The sequence below is a fragment of the Dryobates pubescens genome, chromosome 1 (genome assembly GCF_014839835.1).
Source record: "Dryobates pubescens isolate bDryPub1 chromosome 1, bDryPub1.pri, whole genome shotgun sequence".
Classification (NCBI taxonomy): Eukaryota; Metazoa; Chordata; class Aves; order Piciformes; family Picidae; genus Dryobates; species Dryobates pubescens.
Window position 1 is genome coordinate 14,872,249 of NC_071612.1, and position 8,119 is coordinate 14,880,367.

Sequence of the window (8,119 nt, forward strand, 5' to 3'; positions counted from 1 at the left end):
AGGAGGTGGTGGGGTCACCGACGCTGGGGGTGTTCAGGGCGAGGCTTGACAGGATGCTTGGTTGTATGGTTTAGTTGATTAGGTGGTGTCGGATGATAGGTTGGACACGATGATCTCGAAGGTCTCTTCCAACCTGGTTAATTCTATTCTATTCTATCATTTCTCTCACAGTGAACTCTCTCAAACATTCAATTCCCTCATCCACGGTGTTCCATGGTTTAGGATTCCATGGAAGGTCATCTCTGGATGTGTATCTCTCATGAGCTGCCAGTAAAAGGTGTGTCCACAGAGAAATCTTACCAAGACACCTGCCTAGATGGCTATCTATTCCACTATCCTTTGAGAGAGTTCCTATCTGAGATGCTGACTTGTCTCCAAAATCCCACTATACCACAAATTATGCAGTTGAGTTTCCCGCATTTGGGGAAATCACAGGGGTCAGCACATCCAGAGTGCAAAGGATGAGCCTCACCCTGGCAAGCACTGTTATGCAAACATCTCTGAAACTTGGATTAATTTTCAACTCCTGGTATATTCGTAATTTTAGAGATCTGTGCCATTCTCTAACCTAGTGCTCTAATGGTTAGTAGCTGTAGATCTAGAAGAGGATAGTTCAGTGACCATATCTGACTTTCTCTTCTACTTTTGTCCTCAGAATTTGAATAATTCTCGAGGAATTCTTTTTACGTGTCCTCTGGGAGACATATTCCCTTGAGAGTCTAGAGGAGTTGAGACTGTATATACCAAGAACTGAATGAGTGGATAGAGTGTTCTTGAACATTTATTCATATCCTCCACTGAGGTACAAACCGCACATTTTCATAATCTTCCAAAATAAAACCTGACTGCCAGGGAAATAGGAAGAAATAAAAGCATAGGGAGTAGTGGTGTCCACATCAACCTTTTGAGTGTTTTAATCCTCATGGGAATCTCATGGAATGTGGATAATGTTCCCAAATCCAAGCCAAAGAGAGACTTAAATTCTTCTAAAGGATCAATCCTGTGGTCAACTGATACATATATGGTATGAATTCTAGAGTGCTCCCTCTGTTTTCCAGCTGAGATACCAAGCTTCTAGCCAGTTTGCAATGAATTGTCAGATAATGTTTGTCTGTAAAATCATTGCTCCATCAGATGAAAGTAAGCCAGATTTCCATAACGTTCTCAATGGATAACTTGTTAGATCATGTTGGCCAGCCCTAATTTGTTGCAACTTTTTATCTTGGCAGAATTTATTACAGATTATTTTATCTACCAGCTCCTTCATAAAAATGCTTCAACTGACTTCACCTTCCTTCAACTTGGCTTTCACAGGCCTCCCAGCACCCTCAAGGTGAAGTACAATTAAATGAGTTATAATTTAGAGTTTAGATTTGACCATAGCAGCCCTTCCAATTTGAAATTGATATTAGTAACTCTCATGAGTAGTCATTTTGATGGAGGATACCATGAAGTGGAAGACTGAAGAAAAGGCTGGAGCTTGATCCACAGTCCCAGATTTAATCTCAGCTGAGCCAGATTAATTTCTGATGAATACAATTTTATATACTTTGTTCAAAAGTGCTTCCATCAGTAAATAGTGTAGTAAAGTCCATCTTAACCAGGTATTTTAGAAGATTCAGCTTTGTAGCAAGCCTATAACAATATTTATTTGTTTTGTAGAGAAGTCTGATTTCACAGTTCTCACCGAACTGTGGGTAACATTCTTTCTGTAGAGTACATTACTACTCACTCAGTGCTGAGGTCTTTGACAAGTTGTTGAGAAACCTAGCAAGGATGGGAAAACACATGAGAGAGTGTTCTGCTGTTGCAGAAAACAAACTTATTCAGTCAAAAAAACCTGAGTAGCTGAGCCATTGTAAAATGACTGCACTCACATGACTGCCTGGGAAAGATCCACTGCTGCTTCATGGGTTTAAGTGCTGTAGAAGAGTGTTCTGTATCAAGGGCATCATAAAGTTTTTACTAAGTTTGTTTTAACAAGATGTTGTTAGAGATGAAGTACTTGTTTTGTTGCTCTGTTTATTCTTTATTGGATCCTGTCCTACTACAAGTATCGGATTGATGGCGGGTTTTTTTCAGAGGAAGAAACAGTTAATTTTATTATTTGTTTCTTCTCATCATTGTATTTTCTTTGGCCTCCCTGCTCAATTTGTCCCAAGACCAAGAAATGTGTGTGGAAGACATTGTCCAAACTGGCCCTTTCTTAAGAATAACTTAAGGACGATCCTCCCTTGCCTCCCACCAGGGCAAAAAAATCCAACAAGACTCACATAAATGGATTGTAGAAGAGATGGAAAGCTTAAATGGAAAGGCAGTGAATATTTTACAGAGAACCACAAGCACAGTGACAAAAGGAGATCCCAAAGCATACCCAGAAACATCTCAACGCTCCCCTCTCCCCATCTGAGGGTACACCCAAAACCCTCAGGGCTCTTTCTTACTCCCCTCCACTGTTAGGCTAATCTCAGCTGGCTAGATCTGAGATTGCCCTTCCCCCTTTTCCTCTTGGCATTAAGCATAGCGAGACCTTGAGATAACTCCCCCTCCATTACCAGACAGGGAGCATCTCCCACGAGGGCAGCGAGGGAAGAAAGAGGAAGTGTGAGACCTTGCAGATGGATTTATAGGGAACAGGATATTATGGGAATGAAATATGTAACTTCCTGTGTCCACCCACTGGGCTGGACACCTGCGACACCATAGGTTTATCTTGTGTGGTAGCAGCAGAAGGCATCCAGCCTAAACTTCCACACTTGCACACTGAGAATAATAGTTGCAGTCCACGGGAGAGATTCATTGATGCCACAAGGTGATTGCAATCTCCATATATCTTCTTTCTACTCTGAGATGCTTTAGAATTTGTCAAAATTAACATGCCATGTTTGTCTTTCTCTTGACGCTGTTTCCTGTTGGATTTCTGGAGGTGTTACTTTTCATGTCTGTCTTTGTTTAATTTAAAAAAAAAAAGTATGTGTAATATTGTTGAGGTAGGGCAGAAAGACTTCTACGCTTTTGGAAGTTATGGTTCAGTCATGCAATTTGTGAAAAGAAATCAACCAGCTAATTTGGACAGGAAGACAATGAGAAATTGTTGAGACACTGCAGGTAATTTAATTAAAAATGGGATTTTTATGAGCTGTACTAATGTGTGCTACCTCAGCTAACCTGACAATAAAGGTTTTGTAAGCTCCAGTGACATCTGGCAGGGGATCACATGTAGGAATTATGCAGAGGCAATAACAGACACTTAATTAGCATTGCAAATAGTATTCCAACATTTATGAGATGTCTGCAAATTTGCATACAGATACGTAATTACATAATTTGCAGCTGTTGTGTTTGTTCCATAAGACCTTGCCACTTTATTAGTAGAATACAAAAAAATCAGCAATTAATCACCTTTATCATGTGCTTTCTTAGTCGTTCACAAATATGTGGCAAATCATGGTAACTTGCTACCGTTCTTTTATGTGGACTTCCTCATCTTAACTCAGAATGGGGGGGGAACAAAATTGTATCCCCCAGCTTACTTAGTTCTCTTAATCTTTTAAGAGGTTTGTAAATGTGTCTCATTTATTATCAGTTTTTCACTTCTCCTCCATCTTTGAAAGCTTAGCTTGCAGGGTCTTGCTGAAAATCTCTTTCATTTTATTCTCTTTCTGTTTTAAAGAGATTTAAGTTAACACTTGTTTTTATTAGTATTTTTCTGATAAGAGCGGTTATCTTGTGCTTCAAGTGAACAGAGAAGGCTGGGATGGAAGGATATCTGACCAAACAAGTGCTATTTAGGTAGCTTATTTAACTGAAGGTGAAGCTGGCCAACTTAGATGCCTACAAAGCAAAACTGGACCAAATGACAGAAAATATATTCCTCAATGTAACTTCTTATACAGTCCCTAGCACATAAGATTTCTGTGCGTGGTTAAGCCCAGACAATTTTAACTAATGTACCAGCAAAGACAGAGAAAATATTTGTCCCAACCAGCTTCCTTAAAAAATATTTGAATATTTACTTTCATTGTGTTGACTATATCCATAGTATTGTAGCACTTGTGTTTGGCTCGCGGGACACTTGCACTGGCAAAACTGCTATGGAAGGCAGATGTAGTAGCACAAGCTACTGCAAAAGGTAGTTCTTGGCAACAGATATTGAGCATACCCTTAATCTAGTTCAAGTAAGGAATAGGGAAGAAGTATTTTTGTTTGTTTGTTAATTTTAGCATCTTTTTTTCTTCTTTTGAAAGTGCCCTCACTATAATCTTGCCATTGTCCCTTCCACATAGCAGAAACTTCCACTTATGCTTGAGATCTGTGAAGAACAGTGTTCAAAGCAACAGGGGAGTTCAGCCTAGAAAGGCAGAAAAGTGTTGCAGTGGACAACACTGCTCTCCCCAGAAGTACTTTGTGGTGTCTAATTTTAATTTGGGTTTGGAAGTTGACTGGATTGTGGGCTGCCAGTTCCTTTAATTCTCTTCCAGCAGATGAAAGTGGTTTACAGTAATATAGCCTAAACATTATTTTTTGTTTATTGACTGCGTAATGCTTTCTCACTGTTTTTTCTTGTAATCTAAATGACATGTGCTGAATGAAAATCTGTTTATAGAACAATTAACAATTAATATGTCTTTAAGAGTTTTCTTGTTTTTTTGTGTGAGTATGGGCTGATCTGCCTTACAGGCATTGAATCATAGAATAGAATGGTAGGGGTTGGAAGGGACCTCCAGAGATCATCAAGTCCAACCTACGTGCCAAAGCAGAATCACCAAGTGCAGGTCAGCAGTCATTTTTATGGAGAGAAGGAGATTGTAGTAACTGAAAGAATTAAATAGTGAACATGCAAAAGGGCACAAGAAAATTAAAGGAGCAATAGATATTTCTTTTTCTTTAAACTGAGTGAACACAAGGACAAATGTTCTCTCTCCTGACCACTCTGGCAAAGTGTCGCTATTAGTAGTAGCTCTGCTTGAAAACAGGAAGGATGAAACCAGTATCTTTCTTCATAGTGCTGTTGCTAGACCTGGTTTCCAATAGTTGATTTTTTACTTTTTGAGGAGAGTAGATGTAGATGGAGGTGTGTTAGTGTCTATTTTGATTCTGAGTACAGGCTTCTAGGACTGAATGGTGTCCCACTGAACTCTAGATTTACCTACTGGATCTCCAACAACTTATATCCAGATGAGGCTACAACTTTGTCAGTCACTTCTGTCCTGCTCCACCTGCTTCTTCTCTTTACCTGGCTAGAGGTCTAGTGCCCTTTGTGTGGATTCCATGTGCTGGGTCTTGAGTATTCTGTAAAACATCTTGTGCAAGAAGTCTGGGGAACAGTGCTCTGTCACGGGGAGAGTAATTGTACAGAAGTGACAGAGTTTAGAAATGCTTGATGAATTTATGTGGTTGCAAGTCTTTCACTTTTTCATGTTAAGTATGAATCTTCCAGAACCTAACAGATGATGATTAACATTATGTTTTTCATCTTCGAATGGTACTTCTGCTTTTGTTTTCTGGTTCTTATAGCTACAGCTACTAATAGGTACACTCACAAATTACATTCTCTTGAACTAAAGGTCCATGGCATTTTTTCCTCCTAATTAATATGTGCATTTTTGAGATGTACAGCTGAGCTCTTTCTTTTTAAAAGGTGGGGAAGTTCCAAGTGCTTTGATATATTTTCTGATCTATTTTTTTTACAGCATGAAAAAGATTTTTCTGAAGATTCTGACTGATTTTTTTGTCAGTGCCATGCTACATCGTAAATCTAGGCCAAACCAATTAGAAATACATATCTTTTGTCAACTGGATAAATTTGGTGCATCAGAGTGGAAGCCTGAAAACTCAAACTTTTGCAGGCATCAGACTACCTAAAGGAATCAGCAATATAATGTCCTCTGCAGTGCTGAGACCAGGCAGGAGCTGGCTCACAACTGTGACCATGTACTTACATCTTTTAGGACTTAGAAATTTCAGCTTGGCAGAAGTCTATCCAGTTCTCGACATGGCTGTTTTACCCCCTAGATGTTCCTTGCTTTTAATAGTAAAGGCAATAGTATATATAAAGTCACGTTTAATAGAGCTGTTAAAAAGAAACTGTAGCTAGCATATGCTTCTGTCACAGCTGGCACAGCCCTGGTCTTGTCTGTCATCTCTAGACACTCTTGTTATATGAAACACTGAACTCATGTTATGCAAGCCAAATAAATAATTTCCTTCCTTTCAGTCAGGAACAGATAGTGGAGAAACTCCACTATCAATTTAATTCATCAGCTTCACTGGCTGTATTTTAAATTTAATAGTTTTCAAATATATTTCTAATTTGATGCTAAGAAAATTAATATAAAATTCACAAATGCCTTGCCAGAGGCAGCATTCAATAAAACCTAATCTGCACCTCAGGAAGGGATTCAAATTTATTTATTTTTTTTTGTCTGTAACTGCACATAATTAGTGTGTCTGCAACAAGCATGTAATTTTTATTATCTGTGAAGATTTTGGCAGGGGGAATACATCATTACCTGCTCATCTAATAATGTGCAGTGCTACAATTCATTTTCTGAGATGCCACGTGTACTGAGGAAAAACATTGACTTTATCTCTCTTTTTGTTTATTATGGGCATAGCAGAAGCCTAGCAGTATGAAGCAGATAAAAAATAAGAATGGACAATATGCTGGAAAGATATTTATATACACAGCTAGCAGGAGCGAACAACAAAATCCAGTCCTAAGAGCCAATGAATAGCTACGTGTTTCTAAGAGTCTGGGAATGCCAGGGGGGAAAAAAAACAACAAACCACCCACAAAAAAACCCAAACCACATTCTGGTCAACATCCAGCAACTCTGAACATGGATCTGTAAGTGAATTTTTTATGTACATGCTTTTAAATTAGCATAAAAAATGGTAGAAGACTGTGACATGAGTAAACATTGCTTTTTACTGTTGCCCTTTGGGCCAAACAAAACCACTACATGCTGAAGTATTACTGAGGGAAGCTCTGTAGCATTACAGATGCTAAAGCTTGTCTATAACTTTTGGGCTTTCCCCCCCCTAATTAATGGTAATTTATACATAATCAGATAATAGATGCATCTGAAGGACTCCAGAAGATATATCTTAATCTGAACTCTCAGTTTCATTACCTGAAAGGGGAGCATTTATTTTTAGGTGTGGGACCAAGCACAATGCTTCAAATTAACTGTGTTAATAACTTCTGTTAAAATCTCTAAGTCAAACCCAAAATTCAGGAAATGATTCCGTGAGATAAATACCAATAAGCTACAAAATTACAGCCCATTCCTCTGAGATTCTGTGTACCAACAGTTAGTTTTCAGTGATTCAATCATGACTAATTGCATATTATCTCTCTTGATCTCTAACATTTCAATCAGTCTTTAGCTGCACTGTTCATACATAATTTGTCATCTTAATTTCATTAAAATTGACACCGAGATGGCAGAGGCTTTGCTACAGAATTTTATTTTAGTTTTAATACATTGATACAGAAATTAACTACCTAATTCAAACGTTGAAAATTTCTGAAAGCTTGCCTTCAAGGCTATTTTGGTACAATCTTTTCAAAGGCACCCTGGGGCCAAAGTTTTGCAAAGGCAATCTTATGATGTAGCTAAGCCTCCTATTTTCTTTAATGACAAAGCTTGCTTAAGATATTCTTGTTTTCTTTGCTCCACATCTTTGTTTTGCTCTCCAGCTTCTCTTTCAGACTTCCTCTGTGTGGTTAACTGTCTCTTGTTAATCTGCTGGTAAAGAGAAAGTGGAAAGCATACGGCTCTGCAATCCAAATGTGAGCACGGAATCACAGAAAGGCAGAGATTGGAAGGGATCTCTGGAGATCATCTAGTCCAACCTCTCTGCTAAAGCAGGTTCATTGAGATCGAGGTTGCACAGGAATGAATCCAGGCAGGTTTTGAAAGTCTTCAGAGAAAAGTTTGGTCCAGGTTGGACCAGCTTGGAGTAATGTGGAGAACTGGGCAGCTTGGAGTAATGTGGAGAACTGGGCAGCTTGGAGTAATGTGGAGTATTGAAGTACATGGCATAGCTGTCATAGCAGTAGGGCAACTGGATGCTATTCAGCTCTGTCAGGCTCATGCTTCATTTGAGTTCA

The 8,119-nt window shown here is 38.8% G+C and overlaps 1 pseudogene; it reads right to left on the bottom strand.

Annotated features, from left to right (window-relative positions):
- Positions 1-354: 354 nt before the first annotated feature.
- Positions 355-498, bottom strand: LOC128897845 (U1 spliceosomal RNA; annotated as a pseudogene).
- Positions 499-8,119: the final 7,621 nt, after the last annotated feature.